This window comes from Mobula hypostoma, unplaced genomic scaffold, assembly GCF_963921235.1.
Source record: "Mobula hypostoma unplaced genomic scaffold, sMobHyp1.1 scaffold_36, whole genome shotgun sequence".
NCBI classification, from domain to species: Eukaryota; Metazoa; Chordata; class Chondrichthyes; order Myliobatiformes; family Myliobatidae; genus Mobula; species Mobula hypostoma.
The window spans coordinates 2,122,731-2,139,288 of NW_026948187.1; the positions used below are offsets into that span (position 1 = coordinate 2,122,731).

General features: G+C 44.6%; 1 long non-coding RNA gene and 2 other non-coding genes across 5 annotated transcripts in view; 2 read left to right on the top strand and 1 right to left on the bottom strand.

Moving 5' to 3' along the window:
• LOC134341630 (uncharacterized) overlaps window positions 1-16,558 on the bottom strand; it is a 364,862-nt gene that overhangs the window by 110,833 nt on the left and 237,471 nt on the right. The window lies entirely within an intron of this gene.
• On the top strand, window positions 1,411-1,483 carry trnav-uac (transfer RNA valine (anticodon UAC)). The gene has a single exon. It is a non-coding gene; the product is annotated as a tRNA-Val (tRNA).
• Window positions 9,066-9,138, top strand: trnav-cac (transfer RNA valine (anticodon CAC)). The gene has a single exon. It is a non-coding gene; the product is annotated as a tRNA-Val (tRNA).

Genomic DNA, 16,558 nt, shown 5'->3' on the forward strand with positions numbered 1-16,558 from the left:
TTTCTTTGTTGGATCAAGGCATCACGTGTCCTCTCAATTCAATTAACCAAATGGTGAAGCAACGAACTCGACCTTTCCTGAAGCCATGCTTCAGATGCACTCTAATTGCACATCACCTTGGTTCATTGTGCTGTCGATTAAGCTAAATGTTTACTTGTACCGGCGAATTGTTTCAGGCACATGCGAACAAAAGAGATATTAATCATAGCCTCAATGGCCGGAAATTGTATCGAGATTCTGATATCTCTCTCCCTCTCTCCCAACATGATGCTGCGTTCGTTGTGAACTGATTTATAGAATAATTCTCACATGTCCCGTGTTCACCGAGCCTCTGCTAAAGAGAGGACACCTCCCCCGATTCTACTGACGTGCTGAGATTCCGTTTCCAATGGTCAGATCCCTCTCGCTGCAATGCGATCCCTCCACTGCGACCTTTGATGTGATCTACTTGCCTGAAGGTTATTGTTCCCAATATAAATTTCCTTCACAATAGGTCGTTTAATTGGCCGTTCGTGTCTTTGTCTGTTTGCGATCCGACGGATCAGATTGGAACATGATCATTAGTGAGATATCAGTGTGATGGTGTGTCTGGTGTTAGTGTGGATTCGGTGTGACGATTGGCCGTGATTCATTACTCTACAATTGGTATCATCTCACAAGTAGCTCCGGCTTGTAACGCGTCCTGTTGTCTATAAATGTATCGGCACATTGTTCAGTCACTTTCAATTAACTTGTAATCTGAGGTGATGAGAACGGACGAGAGAGACAGGGTGAGAAATCTTAAAGGCGCCGTTGAATTTAGCTCGTGAGCTGGAGCGCCAGCCCGTGGAGACTGATGAAAGCTAGAGTATCGAAGCTGTTTTAATTCCTTGCTGTATATAAGCAACGTATTCAGTTACCTGGTAAATGTCGCGCCCTGACCAGCACCCCACAGGAAATTGTGCAAGTTGACTGTGCCCAGAGGTTCATAGCAGGGAGCTTCTCCCTTTTGCCGCCTGCTATCGGGGACTCGGGAGTCGATCGACTCGGGACTTTGAGACTTTTTTTTACTGTGCCCATGGTCTGTTCTTCATCAAGTTATGGTATTACTTTGCACTGCTGTAACTATATGTTATAATTATGTGGTTCTGTCAGTATTAGTCTTTGGTCTGTCCTGTTTTCTGCGATATCATTTCGGAGAAATGCATGTATGCATTTCTAAATGACAATACAAGAGGACTGAGTGTTCTGATAATCTAAAACATTGTTAATGCATGCAATTGTATATGTCGCAGAAATTTAATACTTGTTGCTGAAAGCGGAGAGAAACGTTGGACAAGGTTTTGTTCTTATGGCTGTACCCTCGAGAAGTGTGGGGAGGGGTGCCTCGGGTCACTGCTCAATAGCGCAGAGCAATGAGAGCTTTGCACTGTTTCTGTGGTGTAGTGGTTATCACGTTCGCTTTACACGCGAAAGGTCCCCAGTTCAATCCTGGGCAGAAACATTGTTTAGGCTCCAGTGTTTGGGACAAACCTGAAACTCAACGTTCAGTTACGATCAAATTTATTGTCATGGGCATCCAGGTTAAATGCCATGAACATTCGCATTTCTAGCAGCAGCGCATGGTATTTCAAACCTGAAAAGGTAAATTAAAGAAAGAATAATTAATATAAATGATATATAATTTGCAGGAAAACATAAACGGATTTAAACATAAGGAGGTTCGTGGATGACGTAGACGGCGCAACGGGAGAATTAGCGGTTCGAAGCTATTGTCGCAGAGCGGAGGATGCGTTGTGGTTTCATCGGAGCGGACATCTCAAATATTCCCATCCAGACAAACATCATGAGCAAATACCGTGTGCTGCAAAATTTCAAAACTACTTTAAAATGTTCAGTCGCTCTGTTTGACTTTCCTTGTGTTTTCTCTCCTTCCTAGTCTCACATTACAGACTCTCTGTACAAATTCTCCTCCATAATATTCTCGTTCACCCTCCCTCACTCTATCTCTCCCCACCTCTCTTTCTCTCACACACACGTACACAATTTCTGTGATTCTCTTTCTTTTCTCTGTCTCTAGCAGTACCACAGCTACCCCACCTCCCCGTCAGTGGGCAAATGTTTGTGTTTCACACAGATTGTGTCGCGGTGGAAGCAGGTGGGGACATCGACACCTAAAATTTTCAGGACTTGATTCTGCGATCTGCCGGTGATATTGCATCGCAGACACAAGTTAATATCTCACTGTTGGTATCGCACATCCCATTGCTATTAACGGACCAAGAAGAAGGACTGATCTAAATGCGAACATCTTGATTCTGCAAGAATGTCGAAAAGAATGGTTAAAACCTTCCTGTATAATGACGGTGATGCAGAGCAGCAAAAACTGGGTACCGTTTGCGTTTGAGACGAGATGACGGTGGATATCGCATATCGGTATAAAGTTGGGACCACGGTCCTTTTCGACATATGGAATTTGCTGTGAATCCATGCAAACGTCAGAGGCAGATTTTTCACACTGAGTGGTGAGTGTGTGGTGTTCACTGATAGAGGCGGATACAACAGGGTCTTTTAAGAAACTCTTGGATAGATACATGTACATGGTGCTTAGAAAACAAATAATACGGTAGCGAAATTCTAAGCAGTTTCTAGTGTAGGTTGAAGGGTCAGCAGAATATTGTGAGCGAATGGATTTAAATGAATATCTAGCAGTAAAGTGTCGTCCCTTTTATCTACCACGGGAGTAATCTCGGGTTATTCTTTTAGCGATTTACATTACACCTCAGGCCAACGTCAAGCAGGATTTATATGACCTGAGCAATGGGATCAATAGAACACAGAATATACAGCACAGTACAAACCCTTCGGCCCACAATGTTGTGCCGACCCTCAAACCCTGCCTCCAATTTAAGCCCCCGCCTTAAATTCCTCTATATACCTGTGTAGTAGTCTCTTAAACTTCACGAGTGTATCTGCCTTCACCACAGACTCAGGCAGTGCATTCCACGCACCAACCACTCTCTGAGTAAAACAACTTCCTATAATATTCCCCTTGAACTTCCCACCCCTTACCTTAAAGCCATGTCCTCCTGTATTGAGCAATGGTGCCCTGGGGAAGAGGTGCTAGCTATCCACTCTATTTATTCCTCTTATTATCTTGTACACCTCTATCATGTCTCCTCTCACCCTCCTTCTCTCCAAAGACTAAAGCCCTAGCTCCCTTAATCTCTGATCATAATGTATACTCTCTAAACCAGGCAGCATCCTGGGAAATCTCCTCTGTACCCTTTCCAATGCTTCCACATCCTTCCTATAGTGAGGTTACCAGAACTGGACACAGTACTCCAAGTGTGGCCTAACCAGAGTTTTATAGAGCTGCATCATTACATCGCGACTCTTAAACTCTATCCTTCGACTTATGAAAGCTAACACCCCATAAGCTTTCTTAACTAACCTATCCAGCTGTGAGGCATCTTTCAGGGATCTGTGGACATGTACCCACAGATCCCTGTGCTCCTCCACACTACCAAGTATCCTGTCATTTACTTTGTGCTCTGCCTTGGAGTTTGTCCTTTCAAAGTGTACCACCTCACACTTCTCCGGGTTGAACTCCATCTGCCATTTCTCAGCCCACTTCTGCATCCTATCAATGTCTCTCTGCAATCTTCGACAATCCTCTACACTATCTACCACACCACAAACCTTTGTGTCGTCTGCAAACTTGCCAACCCACCCTTCTACCCCCACATCCAGGACGTTAATAAAAATCACGGAAAGTACTGGTCCCAGAATAGATCATTGTGGGACACCACTAGTCACAATCCTCCAATCTGAATGTACTCCCTCCACCACGACCCTCTGCCTTCTGCAGTAAGCCAATTCTGAATCCATCTGGCCAAACTTCCCTGGATCCCATGCCTTCTGCCTTTCTGAATAAGCCTACCGTGTGGAACCTTGTCAAATGCCTTTCTAAAATCCATATAGATCACATCCACTGCACTACCCTCATCTATATGCCTGGTCACCTCCTCAAAGAACTCTATCAGGCTTGGTAGACACTATCTGCCCTTCACAAAACCATGCTGACTGTCCCTGATCAGACCATGATTCTCTAAATGCCCATAGATCCTATCTCTAAGAATATTTTCCAACAGCTTTCCCACCACAGACGTAAGGCTCACTGGTCTATAATTACCCGGACTATCCCTACTACCTTTTTTGAACAAGTGGACAACATTCGCCTCCCTCCAATCCTCCGGTACCATTCCGTGACAATGAAGACATAAAGATCCTAGCCAGAGGCTTAGCAATCTCTTCCTCGTGGAGCAACCTGGGTAAGATTCCGTCAGGCCACGGAGACTTATCAGTCCAAATGTATTTTAACAACTCCAACACCTCCTGTCCCTTAATATCAACATGCTCCAGAACATTAACCTCACTCATATTGTCCTCACCGTCATCAAGTTCCCTCTCATTGGTGAGTACTGAAGAGAAGTATTCATTGAGGACCTCGCTCACTTTCACAGCCTCCAGGCACATCTTCCCACCTTTATCTCTAATCGGTCCTTCCTTCACTCCAGTCATCTCTTTTTTTCTTCACATAATTGAAGAATGCCTTGGGGTTTTCCTTTACCCGACTCGCCAAGGCCTTCTCATGCCCCCTTCTTACTCTTCTCAGCACTGTCTTAAGCTCCTTTGTTGCTTCCCTATATTCCTCAGTAGACCCATCTGATCGTTGCTGCCTAGACCTCGTGTATGCTGCCTTCTTCCACTTGACTAGATTTTCCACCTCACTTGTCACCCATGGTTCCTTCACACTACCATTCTTTATCTTCCTCACCGGGACAAATTTATCCTTAACATCCCGCAAGAGATCTCTAAACATGGACCACATGTCCATAGTACATTTCCCTGCAAAAGCATCATCCCAATTCACACCCGCAAGTTCTAGCCTTCACCCTCAGAATTTAACCTTCCCCAATTAAAAAGTAGTCCTGTCCTCTCTGATTCTATCCTTTTCCATGATCATTCTAAAGGCCAGGGAGCAGTGGTCACTGTCCCCAGATGCTCACCCATTGAGAGATCTGTGACCTGACCCGGCTCATTACCTAATTCTAGATCTAGTATTGCCTTGCCCTTAGTCGGCCTGTCCACATACTGTGACAGGAATCCGTCCTGGACACACTTAACAAACTCTGCCCCATCTAAACCCTTGGATCTAATCAGGTGCCAATCAATATTAAGGAAGTTAAAGTCACCCATGATAACAACTCTGTTATTTTTGCACTTTTCCAAAATCTTCCTCCCAATCTGCTCCTCTGTATCTCTGCTGCTACCGGGGGCCTATAGAATACCCCCAATAGAGTAACTGCTCCCTTCTTGTTCCTGACTTCCACCCATACTGACTCAAAAGGCGATCCTGCTGCAGTACCCACCCTTTATGTAGCTGTAATAGTATCCCTGACCAGTAATGCCACCCCTCCTCCCCTTTTTCCGCCCTCTCTATCCCTTTTAAAGCACTAAAATCCAGGAATATTGAGAATACACATGCACGAAACAACGCAACCTAACCCCTTCACTATCGTTTTGGGAGATTTTAACAAGGCAAGTCTGAAAAAAAGTAACCAGAGCAAATAACACACTGTACCATTGCTACACGATCATCAAGAATGACTACCGTGATATTCCACTCCCTCACTTCCGGAGGTTTGACCACATAGAGCTGTACTTCTACTCCCTGAGTATAGGCACAGACTAAAGACTGCAGCACCATCAATGAGGACAAAGAAGGTTTGGACAAGGGAACCACAGGAACGCCTACAGATCTGCTTTGAATCGGTGGACTGGACTGTATTCAGCGATTCATATTTGGATTCGGATGTGTATGCTGCAGTTTTTACGGACTTCATTAAAACCTGTGTGGATGAGTGTGTGTCTACACAGACTTACTGTACATTCCCAAACCAAAAGCCGTAGGTGAACCAGGAGGTACGCTGTCTGCTGAAGGCTAGATCTATGGCATTCAAGTCCGGCAACCCAGGCCTGCACCAGAAAAGCAGGTATGATTTCCGGAGGGCTATTTCAAGGGCGAAGAGACAATTTCGAAAGAAGTTGGAGGCGACATCAGATGCATAGCAAGTCTAGCAGGGATTGCAAGACATTGCTTCCTACAAAACGAAATCCAATAGTATGAATGGCAGCGGTGCTTCACTACAAGATGAACTCAACGCTTTCCGTGCACACTTTGAAATGGAGAACACAGCTACAGCTGTGAAGATCCCTGCTGCAACTGATAACACTGTGGTCTCTGTCTCAGAGGCCGATGTTAGACTATCTTTAAAGAGTGAACCGTGGCAACGCAGAAGATCCCGATGGAGTACCTGGTAAGACTCTGAAATCACTGTTACGGGCAGAAGTTCTGACTTGCTTCAAAAAGGCAACAATTATGCCAGTGCCTAAGAAGAATAATGTGGGCTGCCTTAATGACTATCGCCCGGTAGCACTCACATTAACAGTGATGAAATACTTTGAGGGGTTGGTTATGACTAGACTGAACTCCTTCTTCAGCAAGGACCTGAACCTATTGCAATTTGCATATGGCCACAATAGGTCATCGGCAGACGTAATCTCCATGGCTCTCCATATGGCTTTAGACCATCGAGACAACACAAACACCTACGTCAGGATCCGGTTCATCGACTATAGCTCAACATTTAATACCATTACTCCCACAATTCTGATTGAGAAGTTGCAGAACTAGGGCAACTGTACCTCCTTCTGCAATCGGATCTTCGACTTCCTAACCGGAAGACCACAGTCTGTGCGGATTGGTAATAACATTCCTCGCTGACGATCAACACTGGCGCACCTCAGGGGTTTGTGCTTAGCCCACTGCTCTACTCTCTGTATACACATGACAGTGTGGCTAGGCACAGCTCAAATACGATCTACAAATTTGCTGACAATACAACCATCGTTGGGAGAATCTCAGAAGGTGACGAGATGGCGTGCAGGAGTGAGATATGCCAACTAGTGAGATGGTGCCGCAGCAACAACCTGGCATTCAACGTCAGTAAGACGAAAGAGCTGGTCAGGAACATACATAGAAACATAGAAAACCTACAGCACAATACAGACCCTGCGGCCCACAAAATTCTGCCGAGCATGTCCCTACCTTAGAAATTACTAGGCTTAACCATAGCCCGTTATTTTTCTAAGTTCCATGTACCTATCCAAAAGTCTCTTAAAAGACCCTAATGTTTCGCCTCCACCAGGTGACTGGCCGTTTTTCAAGCTGAGCATTCAGCTCAGATACCCTGTTTATTACTCGCATTTAACTTCGAAGCGATGCACCTTTGAACTTATTCTCTAAAAGGCATGTGCCCGCGGGGCTGCAAACATTCTCCCTGTTTGCTTCTCTCGCTCCACACGCGTAGCCTCACTTCCCTTTGTTGAAGGTGCCTGAACAGGTGGTTTCTTTGTTGAATCAGGACATCACATGTCCAACACATTCCTGTCTTCCCAATTCAATTAACCAAACAGTGAAACAACGAACCCGACCTTTCCTGAAGCCATGCCTCAGAAACGCTGTAATTGCACCTCACCTTGGTTCGTTGTGCTGTCGATTAAGCTCAATGTTTACTTACAACGGCGAATTGTTTCAGGCACACGCGAACAAAAGAGATATTAATCGTGGCCTCAATGGCCGGAAATGGTATCGAGATGCTGATATCTCCATCCCTCTCTCCCAACATGAAGCTCCACTATTTCAGGACAGAATTATAAAATAATTCTCACATGTCCCGTGTTCACCAAGCCTCTGTGAAAGAGAGGACACCTCCCCCGATTCTACTGACGTGCTGAGCTTCCGTTTCCAATGGTCAGATCCCTCTCGCTGCAATGCGATCCCTCCACTGCGACCTTTGATGTGATCTACTTGCCTGAAGGTTGTTGTTCCCAATGTAATTTTCCTTCACAATCGGTCGTATAACTGGCCGTTCATGTCTTTGTCTGTTTGCGATCCGACGGATCAGATTGGAACTGATCATCAGTGAGATATCAGTGTGATAGTGTGTCTGGTGTTAGTGTGGATTCGGTGTGACAATTGGCCGTGATTCATTACTCTACAACTGGTATCATCTCACAAGTAACTCCGGCTTGTAACGCGTCCTGTTGTCTATAAATGTATCGGCACGTTGTTCAGTCACTTTCAATTAACTTGTAATCTGAGGTGATGAGAACGGACGAGAGAGACAGGGTGAGAAATCTTAAAGGCGCCGTTGAATTTAGTTCGTGAGCTGGAGCGCAAACTCGTGGGAGGGGAAGGGGGAGATCCAAAATGATAGGAGAAGACAGGAGGGCGAGGGAGAAAAAGGAGAGAGAGAAGAATGCACACACACACACACACACACACACACACACACACACACACACACACACATATATATGTGTGTGCATATATTCTTTTTCTCCCTCTCCTTTTTCTCCCTCTGTCCCTATCACTATACCCTTCGCCCATGGGCTTCACCTTCCCCCTTTCCTTTCTCCCTGGGCCTCCTGTCCCATGACCCTCTCCTATCCCTTTACCAATCACCTGTCCAGCTCTTGGCTCCATCCCTCCCCCTCCTGTCTTCTTCTATCATTTTGGATCTCCCCCTCCCCCTCCCACTTTCAAATCTCTTACTAACTCTTCATTCAGTTAGTCCTGACGAAGGGTCTCGGCCCGAAACGTCGACTGTACCTCTTCCAAGAGATGCTGCCTGGCCTGCTGCGTTTACCAGCAACGTTTATGTGTGTTGCTCGAAATTCCAACATCTACAGATTTCCTCGTGTTTGCTGTTTGAATTCCTTGCTGTATATAAGCAACATAGTTCAGTTACCAGTTAAATGTCGCGCCCTGACCAGCACCCCACAGGAAATTGTTAATGCATGTAACTGTATATGTCGCATAAATGTAATAATTGTCACTGAAAGCGAAGAGGATCGGTGGGCAATGATTTGTTCTTATTGCTGTATTGCAGAGCAGGGTGGGGAGGGGGTGCCTCGGGTCATGGCTCAATAGCGCAGAGTATTGAGCGCTTTGCACGGTTTCTGTGGTGTAGTGGTTATCACGTTCGCTTCACACGCGAAAGGTCCCCAGTTCAATCCTGGGTAGAAACATCGTTTGGGCTCCAGTGCTTGGGATGAAATTGAGACTCAACTTTTCAGTTCGTGTTCAGGTTTACTGTCGTGGGCATCCAGGGTGTAAGTACCATGAACATCCGCTTTTCCAGCAGTAGCACATTGTATTTCAAAGCTGACAATGGTAAAGTAAAGAAAGAAAAAATAATAAAAATGATATATAATTTCCAGGAAAACATAAACGGATTTAAACATAAGGAGGTTCGTGGATGACGTAGACGGCGCAACGGGAGAATTAGCTGTTCGAAGCTATTGTCGCAGAACGGAGAATGTGTTGTGGTTTCACCGGAGCGGACATCTCAAATGTTCCCATCCAGGCAAACATCAGGAGCAAATATCGTGTCCTGCAAAATCTCAAAACTACTTTAAAATGTTAAATTGCTCCACATCCTTCCTGTAGTCAGGCGACCAGAACTAAGCACAGTACTCCAAGTAGGGTCTGACCAGGGTCCTATCCAAGACTATCCCTATTACATTTTCTGCACAAGGAAGTAACATTTGCCATTCTCCCATCCTCCCGTACTACTTCTGTGGACAGCGATGATGCAAATGTCATGTCCAAAAGCGCTGCAACATCTTCGCTCGCTTTCTCTAATTACCTGGGTTACATAGCTTCCAGCACCGGGAATTGATTTATATTCATCTATTCCCAGCTTCCAGCTCGTAATTCTATGCGTCCGCATGCCTCAGTCACCTGCATGTTTTCGCTGTGTCCACATTCATCAAGGTCTCACTCACTGGTGAATCCCGAAGTAAAGTATCAAAGTGTCACTGCCTCCTTGCACTACAAACAAGTTTCCTCTTTTATCTCTGATCTCTCCCACTCTCTCTAGTCATCCTCGTGTTTTTCACCTATCTTAATGCGGCTCTCTCATGCCTTCTCGTATCTCCTTTTAATTCTTCTAAGTCCATTGTTAAATCCCTCCTGGCTACATTGTGACTTTCCATAGCACTATCTGATCCTTGCTTCCAAAACCTTAAGTATATTTATTTCTTTTTCTTGAGGAGGTGTTCCGTATCTCTTATCAACCAGGGTTACTTTACGGAGCCATCCGATCCCCGCCTCAATGAAAGAAGCTAATACTGAATCCCAATCAGTGCTGCATGAACGATCTCCATATTTCTCTTGTGCATTTGAAGGTACAAATCGCTTCCCAAAATCGGCTCCAAAGTTCCTACCCAATATTATCAATAAAGTGCATTCCATATTATCTGCTGCTATCCCAGTGTAAGGTATTTCGAATGTAATGTAGGTCCCCTGCAGACAGAAACAGGTGAATTGATTATGGGGAGCAAGGACATGGTAGACCAATTGAATAACTACTTTGGTTCTGTCTTCACTAAGGAGGACATAAATAATCTTCCAGAAATAGTAGAGGACAGAGGGTCCAGTGAGATGGAGGAACTGAGCGAAATACATGTTAGTAGGGAAGTGGTGTTAGTTAAATTGAAGGGATTGAAGGCAGATAAATCCCCAGGGCCAGATGGTCTGCATCCTAGAGTGCTTAAGGAAGTAGCCCAAGAAATAGTGGATGCATTAGTGATAATTTTTCAAAACTCTTTAGATTCTGGACTAGCTCCTGAGGATTGGAGGGTGGCTAATGTAACCCAACTTTTTAAAAAAGGAGGGAGAGAGAAACCGGGGAATTATAGACCGGTTAGCCTAAAGTCGGTGGTGGGGAAACTGCTGGAGTCAGTTATCAAGGATGTGATAACAGCACATTTGGAAAGCGGTGAAATGATTGGACAAAGTCAGCATGGATTTGTGAAAGGAAAATGATGTCTGCGAATCTCATAGAATTTTTTGAGGATGTAACTAGTAGAGTGGATAGGGGAGAACCAGTGGATGTGGTATATTTGGATTTTCAAAAGACTTTTGGCAAGGTCCCACACAGGAGATTAGTGTGCTAACTTAAAGCACACGGTATTGGGGGTAAGGTATTGGTGTGGGTGGAGAATTGGTTAGCAGACAGGAAGCAAAGAGTGGGAATAAACGGAACCTTTTCAGAATGGCAGGCGGTGACTAGTGGGGTACCGCAATGCTCAGTGCTGGGACCCCAGTTGTTTACAATATATATTAATGACTTGGATGAGGGAATTGAATGCAGCATCTCCAAGTTTGCGGATGACACGATGCTGGGTGGCAGTGTTAGCTGTGAGGAGGATGCTAAGAGGATGCAGGGTGACTTGGATAGGTTGGGTGAGTGGGCAAATTCATGGCAGATGCAATTTAATATGGATAAATGTGAAGTTATCCACTTTGGTGGCAAAAAATAGGAAAACAGATTATTATCTGTCTGGTGGTCGATTAGGAAAAGGGGAGGTGCAACGAGACCTGGGTGTCATTATACACCAGTCATTGAAAGTGGGCATGCAGGTACAGCAGGTGGTGAAAAAGGCAAATGGTATGCTGGCATTTATAGCGAGAGGATTCGAGTACAGGAGCAGGGAGGAACTACTGCAGTTGTACAAGGCCTTGGTGAGACCACACTTGGAGTATTGTGTGCAGTTTTGGTCCCCTAATCTGAGGAAAGACATCCTTGCCATAGAGGGAGTACAAAGAAGGTTCACCAGATTGATTCCTGGGATGGCAGGACTTTCATATGAAGAAAGACTGGATGAACTGGGCTTGTACTCGTTGGAATATAGAAGATTGAGGGGTGATTTGATTGAAACGTATAAAATCCTAAAGGGATTGGACAGGCTAGATGCAGGAAGATTGTTCCCGATGTTGGGAAAGTCCAGAACGAGGGGCCACAGTTTGAGGATAGAGGGGAAGCCTTTTAGGACCGAGATTAGGAAAAAACTTCTTCACGCAGAGACTGGTGAATCTGTGGAATTCTCTGCCACAGGAAACAGTTGAGGCCAGTTCATTGGCTATGTTTAAGAGGGAGTTAGATATGGCCCTTGTGGCTACAGTGGTCAGGGGGTATGGAGGGAAGGCTGGTGCAGGGTTCTGAGTTGGATGATCAGCCATGATCATAATAAATGGCGGTGCAGGCTCGAAGGGCCGAATGGCCTACTCCTGCACCTATTTTCTATGTTTCTATGTTTCTATGAATAGCTGTGCTCTATCCATCTGAACTGCTGACACGCGGAGAGATCAGTTACCTGATCCATTTCACTTTCTGGTGATCCTAGCACAGGATCGACTGTTCACTAGTCCACCCGCCCGCTACTTGTACCAATTCTTCTGCCTGTACACAACTGAGAAATTCTGTCACATATAAACCTTTTAAACAGAGGAATTGCCGATGAATATCAGTGAAGTTTAAGTTACCTGTGACAACAGCCGTGTTAATATAAGCATCTGTGCAAAATCTATCTCCCGATCTGTCACTGTCTCTGTGTGTTGTTTTCGTTTTGGTGATGGGAGCTCTGTACAGAATACTCTCAAACGAGTGTTTGTTCCTTCCCTAATTCTGAGTTCCATTCACAGTCTATTAACATACAATCCCACCACATTGTCCCCGCTTTCCGCGCTGTGCTACTATGGAGCTCTCCTTGTGTTTAAAAGGCTTTCCCTTTACTCTTTTTTACCCGACTATGAGCATTTTGAAACACCTGAACCTGTAGAAGTACGGAAATCATTCCTTCCCTTGTGATTGAATTGACTTTATTTCTTACATCCTTCACATGCATGAGGAATAAAAATCTTTAGGTTACGTTTCTGTCTGAATGTGCAATGTGCCATCCTAGTAATTTATAACAATTTGTAATAAATGGAACAGGCAATGGAACATAGAAAAAAAAACATTCAAACCAGCTTGAGTTAGTCAGGCTAATGGTCTGGTGGATGAAACTGTCCTGGAGCCTGTTGGTCCTGGCTTTTATGCTGCGCTAAAGTTTCCCAGATTATTGTCAGATCTCTGTAATAGTTTGGAATTTATTCATTTCAGGATGACCAGGCACATGATTGTTTGAATTTTTGACGTACTTGCCAAACCTACTGAATTTTAAACTGCTTTATTCAAAAACTTTGCTGAATTGGAATTGGAGTTGGCGTTATCAACGCAGACGGCCATTTAACGTAAACACATATTTCATTCCATCCTTCAGTTGTTGTCTGAATTTCCTTTGCGTCAGTGTGTATATACAAGTATTGGTGCACACACTAAGAATTTGAAACATTAATCCAGTTTGCTGCAGTATATATACCGGGGAACTGAAATATCTGTCCTGGTAATAGTAATTTTCCACTTGCCATTTCAGGGAATGAGCTGTATAGGGCATCCAAAACAATATGAAATTAGCTGAAATTGCAAACAATAAGATCATCGATTTTCTGCGGTTTTCCACCTCGTTATCTTTCTGTTTATCGCTGCTCTTCCGAAGGCCTCTGCGGACTCTATTTGCCGCAATTATATGTCTTACTGTTAACCCATTGAAGACAAGAATTAAGCCGATTGGTAGCAACGGTGTTAAAATGCTCTCTAGTAATTCGAGTCCTTTCCACACGGGTAAAGTAGCGTATTCCTGTGTGAGGACGCAACGCCACGGCACGTTGTCAATGATGACGTAAGGTTCAACGTCAAAGTAAAACGGGACACTTCTCCCGCAACTCACTAAAACCACGGTCACCATAACCACCGTTGCTGTTCTCTCAGTGCAGTATCGTTCCCACAGCTTTTTACAACATACTGCGATGAAACGGTCGAAGGTAAAACTGACCGTAAACCAAACAGAACAGTCCCTCGTTACACCAAATAATACCATTGTCAGAGCGCATACAGGAGTGATGAGCAGGGATCTGGAATAAATGTAGATATAGTTGGTCTGTTCTACTAAAGCGAAAACTATAACCACCATCAGATCCGCTGTTGCCATTCCAACCAGGTAACGGGTGATGCATTTGGAGAGTCCGCACTTTCCCCGGGATAGGATCACAATCGCCGTTAAATTAACTACAAGAAATTTGGAGAGAGGAACAAATCAACACAGAGTTATCTTTAGCTGCAAATGTCCAACATTTTTTATAATGCTACGCCGGGTACGATTTTTTTTGGAAGTGAACAGCAGAAATTCAATTTTCGCGGAGTCGGTCCGTGCACTCCGACTGCACAATAATGGTCAGAATTAGAAGTGGCTTGGCAACTTTCCGGCAGATTAGAACCGGGCATCTGATTTCCACGACTCACGTACTGGTGAAGTTCGATCGCTCCATTAACAACATCATTCCCATTATTTGAGGTGAAATAGCTGAAAGGTTCATTTCACAATAGTGAAATCGTGAGATTTCATGCATAAGTTATAATTTAACGTTTTATGGAAGAACAGACCTGAGTGTCGATATTCGACTGGCCGGCTTGTTGAAACAGCTTCCGGTCTGGAAATGCGACCACTGTCGGTTCAGAAAGCCGAGCAAGGTGAAACTATGGAACTATGGCAATATCGGCACCAACGTCATTGACAAAAGAAATACAGGGCATCACATAGAAACAATATGGAAGCTGAATAACAAAACGATCAGATGCTTGAATCCTCAATTCTGGAATCACATTTCAGATGAAGGCAGCATCTGTGCTCAGTAAAAGTCCAAACAGTGCAGCGGAACAAAATGAATATGACGACGCCATCATACGTAGAGTGACCGGCTCCAGTACTTTACCAGGGATACCGGTCGCTACAATTGTAGGATAGAAAATGACCGCAATGTAGTAAATCGCTGGATATCCCATATCCCGTCAGATGCAGCGTTCAGTTTTCAGGGAACGATCCAAATGCTCATATGGACTGATGGCAGGTTTTACAGAGATATATGCAATTCAGAGTAATTCCACTGAGGGAGTTAGTGTGGTTATGACATCTGTCGCATGAGGGACAGCCAGCTACACAAGTAGTTACATTAAAGTGTTTTTCTCACTCTGTAATCGTGCCATTAATTCGTATCCCCATACGATGTTACTAGTTATTAACTTTTAAAGAAAGGATAATACGAACGTCGCCAATGTACTGTCCAAGACCTCTGACGTCAGCTGCTGAAATGGGACATTTTCTGATCAGTGTTGTTTCTAATGTAGACAATCATCCTGAACAATCAACATGGACAATCAACTTCAAACAGATTTAGTTTATCCCATTCAGAGGAGCACATTCGCTTCTGACATTGAGGGCGGGACACCAGCTCGGCAGGTGAAATGGAGTATACCTTATTGAACGGGGAGATAGGATCATTTTTTTTCTGTCGCTTCTTCTAGTCATTTCCAGTTATTTGAATGACGAAAGTCACAGTAACAGCTGATGACGTGTGTCACAATAAAACACGTTGTACGTATGTTCTTCTGAGCATATAAGAGAGATCGAGAGCAATGTTCCAGGGACCTTTGGTAATAAAAAGTTACCCGCCCAGAGAAATTTAGCTGCGGTTTACGGACGGATTGATGAGCGTTCATCTCCGGATTAGCAGAGAGTGGACTGTTGATTCTTTGACTGTGACGGGTCTACTGCAGGGATTGGTGTTAGTCCCATTGCTATTTATCATGTATGTTACTGACTCAGATGTCGATGTCGAAAACTGAATCAGAAGAATTACGGACGACCCTAAGGTTGGGGGCGCTGTTCCGGCCAGGAACTCTATCCAAGCTTGCAGCTTGATGTCAACTGGCTTGAAAACTGGCAGATGACATTTAATACAGACAGTGTGAGATGGTCTGCGTTGTGAGGAATGGTGCAACAGGTTTCGACGCACATATTGAATATGTGGACTTTAGTGCGCAGTATTTGAAAAGAGACAAGGCGATACAGATTGATAACTCCAGGAAAGCGGCGTCACGGGCAAATCGGGTCGTATTGAGCTCGAATCACAGAAGCCTTCACAATCAGATCACTGAGTACACGAATCGGGACGTTTTGTTGAAGCTGTACAACACGTTGGTGAGACCGTACATAGAATATCGTGGGCTGTTCTGGCCATCTACTCACAGTTTTGAAATATCAATAAACTTCAAAGAGTGCAGCGATAATTTGAGAGGAAGAGATCGGGAAATGAACAGTGTGAATGCGCGCAGATCTTCCCGATCCAGGGTCAATGCTATAGACACTATAGAGAGGGTGTGTGGATACTGGAGAGAGAGAGAGAGAGAGAGAATAGGAGATTTACAAGGATGTTGCCTGGATTGGAGGGCGTACCTTAGGAGAACAGGTTGAGTGTGCTTGGCCTTTCCTCCTTGTACTGACGGAGAATGAGAGGTGACTTGACAGAGATGTACAAGATGAAGAGAGGCATTGATCGTGTGAATAGACAGAGTTTTTTTTTGTTTGTCCCCAGGTTAACACAAGGGGGTATAGTTTTAAGGTGCTTGGAAATAGGCACAGAGAGGATACCAGAGGTACGTTTTTCACACGGAGAGTGGTGAGTGCCTGGAATGCACTGCCGGCGGCGGTGGTGGAAGCGGGTACA